We start from the raw sequence: 17,213 nt of genomic DNA on the forward strand, positions 1-17,213 counted from the left end.
CAAGAGGTCACTTGATCTTGCCTCTGGCTCTAAGCAAGAGGCCCTCACGTCAGGGGTTAGCCAGTCTCGCCCTGCCTCTTCTGGGATTCTCTTCCCACTCTCTGAGGCTGTCCTCCCTCCGGTCCTATCTCTTGCCTCTCCTGCAGCCATTTTCAGGCCAGGCCTGCCTTTTCTGAGCCCTCATTTCCTGGAAATATAATCTCTCCGTGAACATGCCCTCTCACGCTCCTTCTCTCCTGTCTTCCACAACCCTGTGGACCCGGAAGAACCCAGAGGAGGGTGCACCCTACTGAAATGGGAGGGTGGTGGCTAGAAACATGCCTGTGGGCGCGGACAGGCCTCTGTGCAGAGCTCAGTTCCATCCCTTACCAGCTATGTGACCTGGTGAGTCATATCACCTTGCTGTGTCTCTTGTAAGAATTAAATGACATTCCCCATAAAGCACTTAGCCCAGTCTCTAGCACATAGTAAGCATGTAATGGGTGGTTGGTAAATGGGTGGATAAATACCTCTCCACGCTCTGAATTCTGGGGCCTCTAACCCACTCTGAGTCCCACACCTCTCACCCTTTCCTCTTTGCTCGGGACTCCGTAGCCAGCCTTCCTTCACCTGCTCTCCCTGCTTCCCTCCTAGGAAGGATCTTATAGTCTAGTGTAGGTTTGGGGCCTTTGGCAGGAGGCTGTGAAATACCACCTAGTTCTTTGCCTTAGCAACTGGGCTAAGTCCTCCCTGGGGGGCCCAGAGACAAGGTAAGTCATAAGCCCTACCCCAAGGGACCTGAAGCCTGAAGGACAACAGGACCCAGACTCCTAAATGACCCAGGTCAGCTAGAAACCCTGTCCACAGTTATCTGCGCCAATCCTCTTGGTGCAGATAATCTGAAAATGATTTCTTTGTGTCTTTGTAATACGTCATGATTTTCCCCCGGCAGATTTGCCATCTTTGTCATCATAACTTTTGCTGCCATCGTCCCCATTGTTTGTGCTGGAAGGCAAGGAGAAGTAGGTTAATTCTGTGTTCAATGCACATGAACGAGCCACCTGCCCTGGGCCAGGCATGGCATCTGGTGCTGAGGGTACCACTTAACGAGACAAGCAGTTTCCTGTCCTCATGGAGTTTGCAGCCTGTAACCGGTGTACATTAAAAGCCTCCACGTGGGCATCACTCCAGGGGAGGAACTGAAATGCTCTTACCAGATATGCCAGGGACCACCCTCTGGAACCATGAGCAGGGCAGGCAGCAAGAGCTTCCTGGAGGCAGGAAATGGGTCTTGAACAAATTGGAGGCTTCAGAAGCTATAGCCCAAGCTCAGCTACCAGGACGGCCAGGTCTCTGCCCCATACCTATGCCCCCTCCCTGAGTCCCTTCCCCTGACTGTGGCCACCAAAGTGCTCGTTCTTCAGCATTTTGGGATGCATGGTGTCTGCAGTCCCCTAAGTATTTACTGGATTAATTGATTGAAATACATCTGCTCCTGTGGCTCCATCACTTAACGCCTTTTGATTGCATCCTCCCCTCTCTGCCCTCCTTGCCTACAAAATCAAGGCCCAACTTCCTAGCCTGATATTTGGGTATTCAAGGCTTCTTTTTCAGCACTGACCTCCTTCTCACACACCCTCCATTTCCAGCCCTAGACTGTGGAATCAGGAATCCAGAGGGAGCTTTCCAGGGGCCCTTTCCCCAGGGTGCCCTGAGCCTTTGGTCTAGCTGCTCCAGCCTGGGCGTCCTTTCCTACCCACCATCCATCTCCCAGCTGTCAGTTCCTATCTTTCAAGTCAGACATCGCCTCCTCCAAGAAGCGTTCTAGGATCCTTCCCAGGCGCAATTAATCTCCAGCCCTTTATGCATCCATGACAGCCCTTCCTGGGAATGTCCTCCTCACCACGCCATCGGCTCCTTTAAGCCGGTTACTCATCTCGGTGCACTGTCCCCATCTCCCACTCCAGTGTCTCATCGTGTCTGGGACATTTCAGGGGTCAGGGTTGTTTTTTCTGGAGTCAAAGAAGAGCATGTGAACTAGGGAGAATTGTGAGAGGAAGGGTTAAGTATTGGGGAATGGGGATGAGTTGATTTCTCTCACCCCTACTGTCATCAGATACGCTCCTAAAAGTGGGGCAGGGGAGGGGTGTATAAATAAACCCATTCAAACTCTCAGGGTTAACTGGGCTTTTGGAGTTCTCCAAGTATAACCCCTCCCAGTTTACAGAGACAGAGGGACTTGCCCAAAGACACAGCCACCCAGGCAGGGGAGCACAGATTGGTAGAGCCAGAAAGGGCCCTTGGGGATCACCTAGTTCCGCTATTCCTGCCCTTTCTTCAGCCTCCGCTTCAGTCGCACACCCAACACTTACCCATCGGTGACACCCGTCTTTATATAGGCATCTCCCATCAGGAGGGTGGAGAGTGTGTGGGTGTTGGGGGAGGGGGTGTATAGCCTCCTCCCAGGACAGGTGAGGCGTTTGAGGCTCTGAGAGGTGGGAGACACACACAACGTCACCCAAGTTTGGTGGGCGACCATGGATGTGAACCCCCTTTGGTCCCACTAGCATCACCCTCGATGCCCAGCAGTGGAGGAGGTCAGGGAAGATCGCTAAGGCAGAATGACTGGCAGAGCTGCGGTTTAAGGAACGCCTCTGGTCACTGGTGGACACAGATTTTGAAGAACTCTCCAGTGGGGAGGAGAGCACCCCCACACACGCACCCCTCACACACACAGCCTGCCTATCCCCACCTGGAAGCTTCATCTCCCAGTGAACCCCAGATCCACCCTACCTGAGAGTATCTCCATCTGTCGGGTATGGTCTGGGCCTCAGGGAAGAAGTGTTCTCTCCACATTAAAGGGACGTGCAGGCCTAACTTTGCCTGAAAGTGTTGGAGGGAGTGGATCAGCCTTTGGGCAGCTGTGGTTTGCATCTGACCCCTTGTCTTTGGTACAGTATCTCAGTGCCTGAAGAGCTCTCCCATTACCTGTTCAAATCCCCTTACTTTACAGAGAAACAAGCCCAGAGAGGGAAAGGATTGCCTTAGGTCACACAGCAAATAGGTCTCTCAGTTCTCATGCGCTCTCTTTGCCTTCTGCTCCACTGCCTTGTTTACCATTGAGACCCCCTTCTGGAGGGCAGAGGCTGGAGGTGGGGGTTAGACCTTAGCTCGTGACCTGGCAATTAATGGGTGTGAATACATGTTTGCTGGTTGCTTAAGTGAATGTATGAAAGTGCTCCTTTTTGGGAAGACATCTCTCTGTGGACCACCTGGTATACGTGATCTGCAGCACTTTGAATCCCTGCTCAGCTACCCCTCGGTGCCCGCAGTGCCAGCCCCACTGACAGGCAGAGTCCACTTAATGCCCTGGCACCTCAGACAGTAAAACTGCTGGAGCTCAAGGACTCGGTGGAACATGGCTCTGCAGTCGCTCATTATGGAGTCACTAAAAGGTTAAGTCTCACGAACAATAGCTGGTGTCCTGGGGCGCCAGGCACATGCTGGCATTGGGGATACAGAGGTACCATGCACAGGTCTCTGCCCTGGAGGAGCGTGGAAAGGAATGACAAGTACACTGGTAGCTATGGTAACAGGGTGGTCTAAGGAGGTGTGCAAGACCTGAGCTGGACCTTGACACGCTGATTGGACTTAAACCAGTCATCGCTCTGTCATGCAGTCAGCACGCATTCTTGACCCAAGCATGTGCTGGGCACCGTGCTCAGCAGTGAGTTGAAGAGCCACAGTCTCTCCTGCCAAGGCTGGATTAGGTGCTCCCTGAACCCCGCGGGGCTTACTGTGGCACAGCCCCCTCCTCCCTACGTGGTCATTGCCTGGTTTGGGGTCTGCTTTGCTTCCCTCTCTGTTCTGTGAGCCCCTTAAGGGCAGGGACCAGATCTGTCTTGGTCTCTGCTTTGTCTCCAGTGCCCAGCACTGGGCTGCCTGGCGGGTCAGCATTGGTTCTGTTTTGTGGAGGGTTGAACTTAGTAAGGTCAGGGTTCTACAGGGCCCCAGCATTCTCCCTTCTCCCTGGCTCAGGAACCTCTGGTTTTGATTCTCTCCCCATCCCCCACCCTCCCCCCATCCCCCAGATTCTGGCCAAGTCATGAAAGCTGGGGAGGGCAGTGGGAGGAGGAAGGTGAGACAGCGATGGCTTAGCAGAGGGTGAGAAATCCTCCCTGCTGCCTGGCCGCCGGCACCACGGGAATGGTTCTGGCAGGAGCTGCCTGCTGGGCTGAGATCACCATGGAGACCTGGCTTGGAGAGGGTCACTGGCAGTGGCTAAGGGCTGGAGGGGGTGGGGGGTGACAGGGATTTGTGCAGAGACTCCCAGCCTGCCCTGGGGCCCTTAGGGGGGAGCAGGGGAGGCTGGGGTTCGGTACAATCAGCTTGCTAAGTGGTTTGGGGCAGCCTGTCCTAAATTTCCCCCTCACTTGCCACCCCAACTCACTATACCTGTCACCCCAACAGAGGTTGCTAAGCTTGCAGTTTCCTCTCTTCAACTGCAATAAAGCTGTCCTACAGATAGATGCCCCCAGCCCTCCAGCTGAACCTGTCCCCCCAGATACAGTAGTCCTGCCTCCTAATGGATACCCTGCTTGTCGCTACAACTGTTCTCTTCATCACCCTAACTGGAGAACTGACATCCATCCCAGCAGCACCCCCTGCCCCAAGAGCTGCTTTTCTACCAAGCGCCCCACTTGTAACACAGCTGTCACCCGTAACAAGCACACCTCTTACCCCTACGGCTAATATTCCATCCTCCCCTCACCTGCAGGAGACCTGACAGCTTAACAAAGATGCAACTCCAGCCCACCCCCTCGTGTCTCTGCTTGCCACCTGGGCTGCAACACCGGGATAGGGTGCTGCCCCTGCCTTGCAGGAGCCCACCTGGTTCCCCTGGCTCTTGAGGGAGTCCTGGCAAGTCCAGCCGCAGGACAAAAGTCTTCCCCGGGGCTGACTGCCCAGCAGACAGCAGCCAAGGCTGAGCAGAATTTAAATGTGGCCCTGTTGGGAAGAGAAGCCAAGAAAGAGGACAAGGGAGGAAAGGCTTTCATTTCTGTGGCTGCCTGGTTGCTGCGGGGGTGGGGGAGGACTTGCTGAGCAGTCTTAGGAGGCGGTTGGTTTCAGGGCTCTAAGAAGAGGACAGACCTCAGAAAGGTCCAGGCTAATGAGTGGAGGTCTTAAGAATGACCAAGCCCATCTCTGTCCCTCTGGGCACCTTCCTGCTCACCCCAGCAAAGATGGGGGTCTGCATAGGGGAGTCAGGGCCCTGCAAAAACAGTTCAGACTGTCTGGGAAAGGGGGTACTTCAGACCTCCAGTGTCTGGTGATTGTCGGGCCTGAGGACGTGGGAGTTTCTGGGCTTCAGGAAGGCAGGGGGTGCGGCAAAACACAGATGGTATTGTGTTGGGCAATTTCTTTATTCCTTTATTCAGACAGACTTCCTCATCCCCTCACCTCTCTAAGGAACAGAATGGCATTGGTGGGGACTGGGGGGAGGGTTGGAGTTAGAAGAAATTAAAGCAGTGGCTCACACCTGTGCTGCGCTGAGGTCCTGTCTTCCCCATTACGTCATTTGTTTCTCAGAACAGCCGAGGTTGGAGGGATTTCTAAACTCATTACATGAGGAAGCCTAGGCTTGGAGAGCCTAGCTGGTCTAGGCCCCAGGAAAATGATAGCGGCTGGTAACTAGTGTCATTTATTATTCATTTATGTTCCAGGCCTAATATGCCTTAAACCACTGAATCCTCCCAACAAACCTATGGGATAGTTCTGTTATCTCCGTTTTACAGATGAGTAAACTGAGGCTCAGAGAGAGGCACTGGCTTGCCCAAGGTCATAGAGCTTTTAAATGGTGGTGCCAGCATTTTAACTCAGTTGTGTCTGACTCGAGAGCCCAAGTTCTTAACAAATTGCACTGCCTGAAACCCTGACTTCTCGCCCTGTGCATTCTTTACCTCTCACTGTGGGCCTTGGACACACACCTATTTTACATATGGGGAACCTGAGCTCAGAGCAGGCCAGAGTCTCATGGGGGGCTGTTTGGAGTTTTCTGGGAGAAGGAACAATGCCGTTAGCTTCTCCCAGAATCCTGTTAGGGACTGGGCGGGGGTCCCGTGCTTAGCCTCCCTGTTCTTAGAGCTCAGTGTCTGTGCCTGTTGCTGACTTCTGCCTCCTCTCTTGTGTTTCTTTGCAGCTTTCAGAAAACCAACGCCAAGACCCCTCCCAGCGTCCACATCATCCTCTGGCAGGAGCGCCTGCTCCTCTTCCTCCCCTGCCCCACACCCCCTGCGACCCCATTTCCCCCCACCCCTTCCCTGCCCATCTCCTCCACGCAGAAGCCGAAGGTGAGCCCTTTCTGCACAAAACCAGCAATTGTAAATACTTTTTAAAAATGTACAAAACTTAAAAACAAAACACAGTTTTAGAAAAAGACAAAAAAAAGAGAGAGAGCGAGAGAGCGAGCGTGTGCAAGAGGTTGCGAGCGGGGCCCCAAGGTGTCCAGAGCCCCTGCAAGTATGCACTGAGAAATTTATCTACAGGTCGTTTGACAAAAATGAACAATATCCTATTTATTGTATATACTGTTTTATTATAAATCGTGGATTGTATATTGCATTCTGTAAACCTGCTGTGGTCCCGTGGTGTGCAAATTCGCATGGTGGGGGGAGGGGGAAGAACCTCTTGCGGGAGCTTTTTTTTTTTCTTTCTTATTTTTCACTCTTGGGTTTTCTCTTCTGTTGTTGTTGTTGTTTTCTGTTGGCAGGACACACCCAAAGATCCAAGTTTGTATTAAAAAGAAATGAAAAAAAAGCAAAAAAAAAAAAACAAAACAAAAAAACCTCGTGTCTTGTGAAAGGGGGTGAGTGAGGGTGGATGGAATGGAAGGGGCGCGGCTGAGTTTTGTCACCAGCCACTGGTTCCCCACAGGAGCTGAAATACCCACGTGTCCTGTGCCTCTGAGTTCTCTCTTCTGCCTGAGGTCTGAGTCACCTTTGCATCTGGGCTCCCCCACTTATACCCCAGGCCCTGGGTGTTCTCTGCCTCTGGGTTCCCCAGTCTGCCCCATAGGGCTTCCTGGCCCCTGGCATTCCTGTCCCACGTCCAGGGATGCTGCCTTAACGGGTCTTTGTTTTGCCTTAGGTTCTGGGTCTCCCTTGATTCTGAGACCTCTCTTCTGTCCCCAGTCCCAGGTCTCCCAGCCCCTGGATCACACCTTCTTTCAAAGCGCCTGGATGCCTGCTTCCAGGAGCCTTATATTCCCCCAAGTCGTAGGTTCCCTTTCCCTGAGGACCCCCATTATGAATCAGGTCTTGGGCCTCCCCTGCTGCTAGATCCCCTCATTCCATCCTAGGGCCCAGGTCCCTGACTCGCCCCTTCATTTGTCCTGTCTCCCCAGCCTTTGGGCCCCACGGTTCTACTCTGGTTCACAGACACCTGTCTTTGAGATACTCATTCCATCCTAAGGCCCAAGACCCTTGTGGGCCAGCCCCCTTCCCCACAAGGACTGGAGTACCCCGTTTGTGTGTTTCCCATTTGCCCCAGGGCCTGCCTGGGTCTCCTCTGTCCCCAGGCCCCCCATTTTGCCCCAACACACCTGCATCTACCTATGCAAACTGCCAGTAACTCCAATATATCTGCCTCCCCCTTTCTTTCCACCCTGAACCCCAATTGCCAGGTTTGTGTTTCCTCCCAGCTTTTGTAAGCCTTAGAAAAAGAAAACTCCTCATCCTGTGCCTAACTCTGGTGGACCTGGAAGTGCTGAGCTGCTTCCCACTCCCTGACCGTGGGAAGTTCTTGGCTGCCCTTGACCGACTGATGCCCACTTTGGGCTGCCGGGTCTTTAGCAAGCAGCTTTTCCCATAGACCCATTTTATCTTGAAGCTCTGCCAAATGGAGCTGCTCGGTGTCCCTCCCTCCTGAAGCTCAGGAAGACCCCAAGAGACAGCTCCCTGCCGCCTGCCCTTCCTGACCCAAGCAGCAAGGCCAGCCTTGGGAGAGTCAGAGGAACTCTCCATCTGAGGGAGAGAGAGACCCCCCGCTTCTGGGCACCCCTGTCTGAAAGAGGAGGCCGGAGGATTCAGGCAGGGGCAGGTAACAGACCCTATAACTGCAGCCTCTGCTGGATGTGCGGGTTCATCCACCCAGGCCCCCTCCACGCAGCCCGAAGACTCAGATGAAGACAATCCCTGCCCTCCTGCATGGTGAGGGCGAAGGCTTTAACACTGCATTCAAGCTACAGTCCAGCAGGTGCTGCAAGTGGGGGCAGGGAGCAGTACCACTCGGCTGGCGTTTCCCAGAGGAGAAAACATTTAAAGAGCCAAGGCTAGGGTGCTAGGCAGAAAAATGAGGTGGTTCCCAGAGGAGGAAAGAACTTGTGCAAAGGCCTGGAGATGTACAAGAGGGCGGCAGGGGTGGAAGCCACACATAGCGAGGTCTGTTTGGAGCAGACACTGTGTGTATTTTTGGAGAGGGGAGAGGGCTTTGGCAAGGTCACTCGGGGGCAGGGTGGAGGCTGGTTGGAGAGGGTGGGTGGCATGAAGGAACCGGTGGAGGAGGCCAAGAGAAGCTTGTTTGCAGCCCTAAGAATCGCCTGCAGGGAGAAAATGAGTATGTTCAGCGGCCTCCAAGGAAGCGGAAGAGACTTGGGGAGGCTGTCCAGGTGGGACAGGCTGGGCAGACAGGGGGCCCGGAGAGGGGGCTGAGGGCTCAGTAGGGGTGGGGTGCAGGGGAGGTCTCCATGACCAAGGGGGCAGTGGGGGGATTATTCAGTGGAAGAGATTAGGGCTCTACACAAGAAGGGGCTGGAGGTGGGGAGGAAGGGCCGAGAAGGGTTGTGCGCCCAGGAATTGGGTTGGGGGGGAGCCTATGAAGGAAATGGCAGTTTAAGGTGATTATAGCCCAGCCAGGGGGCTCATTAACTTGAAGAGGGCTTTGTAAAAGGAGGGATGGGGATTCACTGCAAAGAGGGGCACAGGCAGAGGGATGAGGACCCAGAGAAGGCCTTGTGGTTTCCAGGATGGGAGGGAGGCATGGTGAGGAGGACTGGAGCTCCTTGAAAGGTAAAGGAATGGCTCTTGGAGAGAATGGGAGCTCAAGGACGGGAGGGTCTCAGCCTAGGGTTCCGTGGCTGAGTAAGGGGGGAGGAGGGCCAAGGTGTATTTTGGAGAGAGGACTCAGGGGAGCTGTGCCAGAGCTAAGGGCCTACCCTTTGGGCTGGACGGTTCTCTGGGTTCTGGGGCCTCTAGGGGAAGGGCAGCAGAGGCTCTGCTCAGGTGGGTGGGGCAGGGATGGGGGTCATCCTATTTTGATCTGTTCTTCTCGGTAATTGGGGCCTTACCACAGCCACAGTCCCACACCTAATCCCAGAACGCTTCAAGGCAGTGTGGCTCCTAGATATGTGGGTTTTGCCACCATTTATTAAACACTTCCCTGAGGTATTTATTCCTCAAAACAGTCCTTGAGGTAGAGAAAGATATTCGCCACATTTACAGATGAGAAGACAAGTTCAGAGTCGCGGAGTAAGTGACTTGTCCAACATGACTTGGGAAGTGGCAGGAGTAGGTTGGCCCAGAGTCTGACTCTGAGCCCTGCTTGTTCACAATAACTTAAAGGGAAAAAAATCCTGCTTGTAAAATCATCCAAAAATTAGTCCATTCTATAGTAAATTTTTAAAATAATGGTAATAAGAATAGGAAATAATTATATAACTGTTCTAAACACTTTACATATATATGTATAAACACATTCTGCGTCCACAACAATCCTGTGAGGCTTTATTGTTACAATTATGCCCGTTTTACAGAAAACTCAAGTGCAGAGAGGTAATTTACAAAGTCCATTCAATGAGTAAATAGTGACACCAGGGTTCAAACCCAAGCAATCTCATTCAGGAGTCTGCTTCATTGTACTGTTAAAAGTGAAAACCCACACTACCCTCATTGCTAGTAATCTCCATTCAAGAATGTCGAGTCTGGGCCAGCCCGGTGGTGCAGCGGATAAGTGCACATGTTCCGCTTCGGCGGCCCGGCCCGGGGTTCACCAGTTCGGATCCCGGGTGCGGACATGGCACCACTTGGCAAGCCATGCTGCAGCAGGCGTCCCACATATGAAGTAGAGGAAGATGGGCATGGATATTAGCTCAGGGCCAGTCTTCCTCAGCAAAAAGAGGATTGGCAGCAGATGTTAGCTCAGGGTTAATCTTCCTAAAAAAAATTTTCGAGTCCATTCATCTAGATCAGTGATTCTCAACCCAGAGATTCTGACTTTATTGGTCTGGGCGGGACCTGGGCATGGGGATTTTTAGAAGCCCCCGGTGGTTCTAATGAGCAGCCAAAGTTGAGAACCTCTAATCTAGCTATTGTGCTGCGTGTTTGTATACAAGCAGTCACCTGTGTGCACACACCTATACTTAATGTGTTGTCCTCGGTGTGCGTAAGGTGCCTTCTTGTATGTACAGTGTGGTAGCCATTAGTGACTGTAAATTACTATGGGTTCTCTCAGTGACTGTTAGAGACACTGTGTGAACACGTTCATTCCACAAATATTTCTTAAGCACCTACAAAATTCCAGGCAGTGTCCTAGCCACCTGGGGATATGACAATGACAAGACAGATGGGGTCCCTGCCTTTGAATGTATAGTCTGATGGAACTGACAAATTTGGTCTCATGTCTTTCCCTGTGGGTGGCAGGGGTTTGGAACCCCTTAGGGGTTGCCGAGGGGTGAATGGCTGGCTAGACAAGCTTAGGAAGGTGAGACTTGCTGGTTGGCTGTGTGTGTGGTGGATCCTCTGGCCCTATGTCCAGATGTGGGGTTTTTTTGTGGGTTTTTATTTTTTGAGGAAGATCAACCTTGAGCTAACATCTGCCAATCCTCCTCTTTTTGCTGAGGAAGACTGGCCCTGAGCTAACATCCGTGCCCATCTTCCTCTACTTTATGTGTGGGACGCCTACCACAGCATGGCTTGCCACCAGGCCAGCCCCCAGATGTGTTTGAGAGAGGGAGACCCAGGGCATGTTTCTGGGTTTGAATGAGTGGGCTTGACTGTGTGGCATGGGTGTAAAGCTGTGCATGATTTGGGCCTGTGAAAATGTGGACAACGGTGGGAGGGGAGGGCTGTGTGTAAGGTAGGCATCAGCCCAGAACATCACACATGTGGTTGTGTGTGCACACTCACACACACACAGCCAGCTGCTGCAAGGAGGGGGCTGGGTTCCAGTCCCAGGGCTGGGAGAACTCTACTTTGGGTATGTGGAGGAGGCACAGCTGGGGCTGGAAATTCTGGAGTGGGAGGAAGGGAGGGAGAGGGGGAGGGAGGCTGGGGAGCCACATCCTTGATCTCTGGTCTGTTTCAGCAGTTCCGGACTTGGTGCTCTGGGTCTCTGTGTGACTCTGGGTCTCCCTCTCTGTAATGTCCAGATCTTGGCATCCCTGTTTCTCTCTTCTGGGCCTTGGGCTCTGAGGCTGATCACATGACTCTGGGTCACCACCTCTCCAAGCTACTTGGCTGTGTACCCCTCCAAGTCTCTGTCTCTGCCTCCATGTCTGCCTCTGTCTCCGTGTCCTTCCTTGTCCTTGCCAGGTGGGAGGAGGGGGCCCAGTGCTCAGGGAGCAGGTGTCGGCTCACTCAGGCAGCAGGGAGTGAAGCTGAGGAGGGCACAGAGCCAGCAGCCCCTGGACACACAGCCACACTCCAGGAACATACTCAGGGCGCTCACAGGAACACACATGACATACGTGGAGAGATAAGTTCTCAGGGACATTCATAGGGACATACACACAGGTACACAATTCAACACACAGCTGTGCCTGGAAACACAAGGATGCCAGACACGAAGAGTCACACACAAATACCAAGGGATCATACACACACACTGACAAATACTAATCCAGGCACACACACATACACAGTCACAGGCACACCCAGGGCATTCTTCCAAAGGAAAACCCAGGGCTTTGGGCACCAACAGACACAAACTTACACACACCTTCAGGCACATACATACACACAAGCACAAAGATAGCAGACACAATCACACACTGGAACATAGATACACAAAGGCACAGGTACATTCAGTTACACCGTGGCAATCACACTCAGAGCCACATACATTCAGGAATAAGGAGGCCAATGAGCATAGGCAAATATCCTCAAGGACAACCAGAGACAGAGGCACAACAGGCACACTGAGGGACACGCCCAGGCACAGGCAGAACATCCTCAGGCACACACACACCCCTTGGGGCTCACTCTGGAGCACCTGGGGACACGCCCATAGGCGGCGGGACCGGGGGGACAGGGCGGCCCCAGCGCACCCGGAGCCCGCGGTTTGCCCCCAGGCGCCCCGAGCGTGCGTGCGTGCCTGCCAGCCGGAGCGCGCCGCCACCTGTGGGAGGAGAGGTGCGCGCTGCGCCCGGGGCTGCCCAGTTGGCGCGGCGCGGTGGGGGGGGGGGGGGGGGGGGCGGTTGCCATGGCGCGCCGAGCGCGGCCGCATACTAATGGGGTGGCCACGGGCAATGCCCCCCTGCTGGCCGGGCTCCCTCCTCCCACTCCTTCCTCCAGCTCCTCCGAAGTCCCCCCGGGCCGCGCACCCCACTGTGAGGGCCTGCGCCCCTGCCTGGGGCCTGGAGGGCGGTCGGGAGGCCCGGGGCCGCGGGGCCTCGCCTCTCCCCCTCCCTCCAGAGAAGGCCCAGGCCGGGGAAAGGCGGCGGTGGGGCCCGGCGCGGGGGAGGGCCTGGGGCGCGGCGGGGGCGGCCGGCCTGGGCGCGGGCACCAAACGGGCACGGCAGCTGGGAGCGCAGGTGCTGCCGTGGAAATGGGGGTGGTATCCTGGGAGGGGGGGAAATTAAGGGAGAACTTAACACTTTTGTTGCCAGAGGGTCCTTCCGTCTGTCTTGCCCAGGCTTGGCGGGGAGAGGGCGGAGTGGGACCTGACGAATCGCTAGTGAACTCCACACCGCTCTCCCTCCATCTGCCTCCAGCATCTCTCCAGTTCTCGTTTGACTTACGGGGCAGGGGGGCATCAGTTACCATCACTCCTGTTCTGCCCTAGTCTGACTGGTGAGGTGGGAGTGTGAAGTGCACCGAGGACTGGGGCGGGGGGAGGCGGGGACCAGAAGGATTAACACCTCCCAAAACCTATTCGGTACCCAATACCAACGCCTCTCAGAGTCCCCTTTCACACAGCCTTGATTCTCTACCCCCTCAGCCCCGCAGTTTTAATTGGCGTGGAGGGGCGTGGCCGTACCCTGGGGTGGGGGGAGCCAGCAGAGGGTTTTCAGGTAGAGGCAGTGGGAGGGGGGCCTAATGGGGGGGAGCCAGGCAGTTGCCTAGCAACCCCACAGCTGTCTGTTGACCTAGAAGAAGCTGCGCCGTCTTGACACAGCTGGTGTTTACATGTAACCGAGGCTCTGGCTTACCGCTTGCTTGGAGGAAAGCTGAGGCAGGGCCCTGGTGGCAGCCTGGCCACGGCCCCCGGCTGTGGTGGGCTCTGTGCCTGCCTGCCTGCCCGCCCTCTTTGCTTCGGCTCCCACCTCCAGTCCAACAGGAGAGAGAGTGGGAGGGCAGATCTCAGAGCTGGAAGCTTTAGGGCTGAGGAAAGTTGACATACACACACACACACAGAACCTGAAGCTTTCAACACGGAAATGGTGAGAGACTAAGAAAAGGCTGAGGGAAGGGGGTGCCCAATTTGTGCGCAGATTTCAGCCCACAGAGAGAACACCAACATTCACAGGGACACATGGACATACAGAGACCCACAAAATCAAACTGACATAGGCACACACACCCGGGCACAGAGATGCTCACTGACATCTAGGCAGACACACACACAAATACAGACACACAGCAAGCGACTGCACTCCTGACACATAGAAATACCCCCAGACCTCTTGATGCAGAGGACAAACAGACATTGACCATCTGATAGAAACACACACTCAAACACACTGACACACAGAAAGCCCCCGTGTTAACACAAGCAGCCCTCACATGAACACTGTTCATTCCAGCTAGAGGTTGCAGGTCTGCATTACGATAGGGAGAAACCGAGACCCATGTACAGAGTCACCCACACGCACACAGAGAAACACACAACTCCCCAAACTTTTATTGACTGCCCATAATGCTCAAGGCCAGGCAGTTGCTCACACCACTGACAAGGCAGAAACACACCCAGGAGACCAACATGTGAAGAGGCACAGGTCCCTGAAGGACCTGATGGCCCCATGCGGGCCCTGACATGTCTTACCCGCACCCACACAAATACCCGTAGCACAAACGCATGCCGGCCTAGGGTGTGGACAGAGCTGCGACTCCTCTCTGCCCACAAGCCCTGAGGAGCAGCAGATGTTCTTTGGGGTCAGAGGGCCCTAGTGGCCCCAGTACCAGCATCAGGTGAACCCACATGGCCTGGGCTGCACCCTCAGCTGTAGGGAAGAAGCAGCACCAGCTCTTACCCTGGGAGCCCCCAGACTCAGGGGAAAGATACAGCCCATCACCAGGAGCCCCCTGGCTGAAGCTCTGTCCTCTGGAGTCCCTGGGCTGAGCTAAGAAGCACTGTCCTGCCCAGATGAGCCCCAGTCTGATGGAGGCCACATCTCCCTCCCAGGCTGCTCTGGACTCCACAGACAGACACACAAATACACACACTAGCATGTGGCAGCTCCTGGGGGTTCTCCAGGGCTTCCTGACAGAGGGGAGCCTGGGGCCTGGCTTTGGAGACAGAGAGAAAGGCAGCAAGGGAGTGTGCTGAGGAGGGCCTCCTTTTCTTACCCGACACCCCGCCCCTCATACAGCAGTTTCTCCTCCCCCCAGGGCCCAAGGGGCCTGCTGGGGCCCCACAGCCCCATCAGCCCAAGCAGTGAGCAAGAGGAGGAGAGCGGATATTTTTAGCTTCTCTGCCACTGACATTTCGCAGCAGGCGACCTGGGGTGAAGCTGAGTGAGTGCTGAAGGCTGGGAGAAGCCGACAGCGCCTTCCCGCCCCCGTGCACACGCACACACAACTGTGCATGCACACAGCCACATCCCCCAACACTCCTAATGCTCACATAAGTGGCACAGCTTCAGGTACACAGTCACACACCTAGACACACACACACGCACCTGTGCACACACTTGGTTCACATGCCACTTATGCCTAAAACCTCCTGTACCTGGACAAACACAAAATGTATCCATTCATATACTCAGACTCACACAATTCATACATATAACATACTTCCCACACCCAGCCAAGCATGCACACACTCATTCATCGTTCATTCAAGAAATATGATTCAGTTTCTACTGTGTGTTGGGCACTATTCTAAACACAAGGGATACCATGAGCCAAACAGACAAAAATTCCAGTCCTCATCAAGTTTACGTCCTGGCGGGGAAGTTCAACAATAAACAAAAAATGAGTAAAGTATTGCTTCAAGAACCATACATATAACCCAATCCCTCAAAATATACAACCACACACGTGAACCACTCCCTAACATTCGCTGCCCCACAGATACACACAACTGCACACACAACCTGTAGCCAACACTGATACAGATGACTCCACCATGAACCTCAAAACAATCACAGACACGTGTGTACACAGCTGCACACTTATGCAATTACACACTTCACATGTACTCATGCAATTCAAACACGTGATGCACACACACGAATCCAGCCACATACACACACTGTACATAGCTATACAATTTACCTACCTACATACACAGTAGACAGCCTCCACAAGAGCAGGTTCACACACACACACAGGCACACGCATACAGCTATTCCCTCAGGGTGAAATGTCTCTGTCTGCCTATCACAGACACACACATACACACACTCCTGCGATCCTCCCCCAACCCAGTGAAGTCCGAGCCTGTTGGCTCACAGGTATATACACAGAGCCCTAGCACACTCACAACTTCACACACACACTCAACTGCCATGCTCCAAAGAGGCCACTCACCCTAAGTCAACTCATACCCAGGTTCACACCCACCCTCCCACCCACTGACCCACCCCTTCCTTTTCTCCTGAGCGTGGTCACTGAGTTTGCTCACTGCACACCATACCTGCACCCAGAATGCTACTCCGCTGATTTCAGCCCTGCTGCCCCCTGGTTTGGGGGTTGAGTCCAGGCCCTAGAGAAACCCTGGAGTCCCCATCCCAGCCCCTGATGGGCAGGATGCCTTCTGAGCTTGGTTTGTCCTTGGTCCCCAGACTGGAGGAGGAGGCAAAGGAGAGTCTCTGTTCACATCTGCCCCAGCCTCCTCCCTTGGAGGTCCTCCTCCTCTTTGCCCTCTTCCTTTTTTTTTTTAAAGATTTTATTTTTTTCCTTTTTCTCCCCAAAGCCCCCCAGTACATAGTTGTATATTCTTCATTGTGGGTCCTTCTAGTTGTGGCACGTGGGACACTGCCTCAGCGTGGTTTGATGAGCAGTGCCATGTCTGCGCCCAGGATTCGAACCAACGAAACACTGGGCCGCCTGCAGCAGAGCGCGTGAACTTAACCACTCGGCCATGGGGCCGGCCCCTGCCCTCTTCCTGAGTTCCTTCCCTTCTATCTCTCCATCTCCCCATCCTACCTCCCCAGTAAGCCCTTGGCCCAGAACCAAACTCTCCTCTTCTCTTCCAGATTCTGCTGCCCTAAAGGGTATTGGAGCCCTTGTGACAAACAGCAGGACTAACAAGTAGATAGACATATCACTTGGGAACAAAAAAAAAAAGAAACAAGGGGTCATTGTCATATCTTGAAGACCTGGGAGGGAGAGGACTGACTGACCCATGGGCCAGCATGCATAGCAGATACTGCTGGGAGAAGAAGTCCTGGGTTCCAGTCCTGGCTCTGCTGTGTTACCTTGGATCAGTTGCTACCCCTCTCGGGGTCTCTCTTCTGCTTCTGTACAAAGAGGGAGTTGCAGGCGGTGATTTCTGAGGCAATGATATTCTCAAAGACACTGAAGCAGTTGTCTAAACAGGGGGAGGGCCTAGGAGCCATGGAAGTCAAATTAGAGCAATCAGAGCCCCCTCCCCACAAGCACCCTCCTCCCCAATACCCCACAACCTCCTCCTCCTTCTAGGCCTGCGTTCCAGTCTAGACTGAAGCACTAGACTCCAACAGCACCCCTTGCCCCCAACACATATAAACACATGCGCTCCCCAAGCCTTAGCCACGTCCTTTGCCCTCTCTGGACCTTTGGCATCCAGGCTTGTGTATTTAGGGGCTCACATTCGGG

The 17,213-nt window shown here is 54.1% G+C and overlaps 1 protein-coding gene across 18 annotated transcripts in view; it reads left to right on the forward strand.

The window, feature by feature from the left end:
- AHDC1 (AT-hook DNA binding motif containing 1) overlaps window positions 1–6,609 on the forward strand; it is a 64,003-nt gene extending 57,394 nt beyond the window's left edge. For all 18 annotated transcript variants that reach the window (XM_023635230.2, XM_070250346.1, XM_070250345.1 and 15 more), the window contains one exon: window positions 6,179–6,609. The gene's annotated coding sequence lies outside the window, so the exon portion shown is untranslated. The remainder of the gene's footprint in view (window positions 1–6,178) is intronic.
- Window positions 6,610–17,213: the final 10,604 nt, after the last annotated feature.

This window comes from Equus caballus, chromosome 2, assembly GCF_041296265.1.
Source record: "Equus caballus isolate H_3958 breed thoroughbred chromosome 2, TB-T2T, whole genome shotgun sequence".
NCBI classification, from domain to species: Eukaryota; Metazoa; Chordata; class Mammalia; order Perissodactyla; family Equidae; genus Equus; species Equus caballus.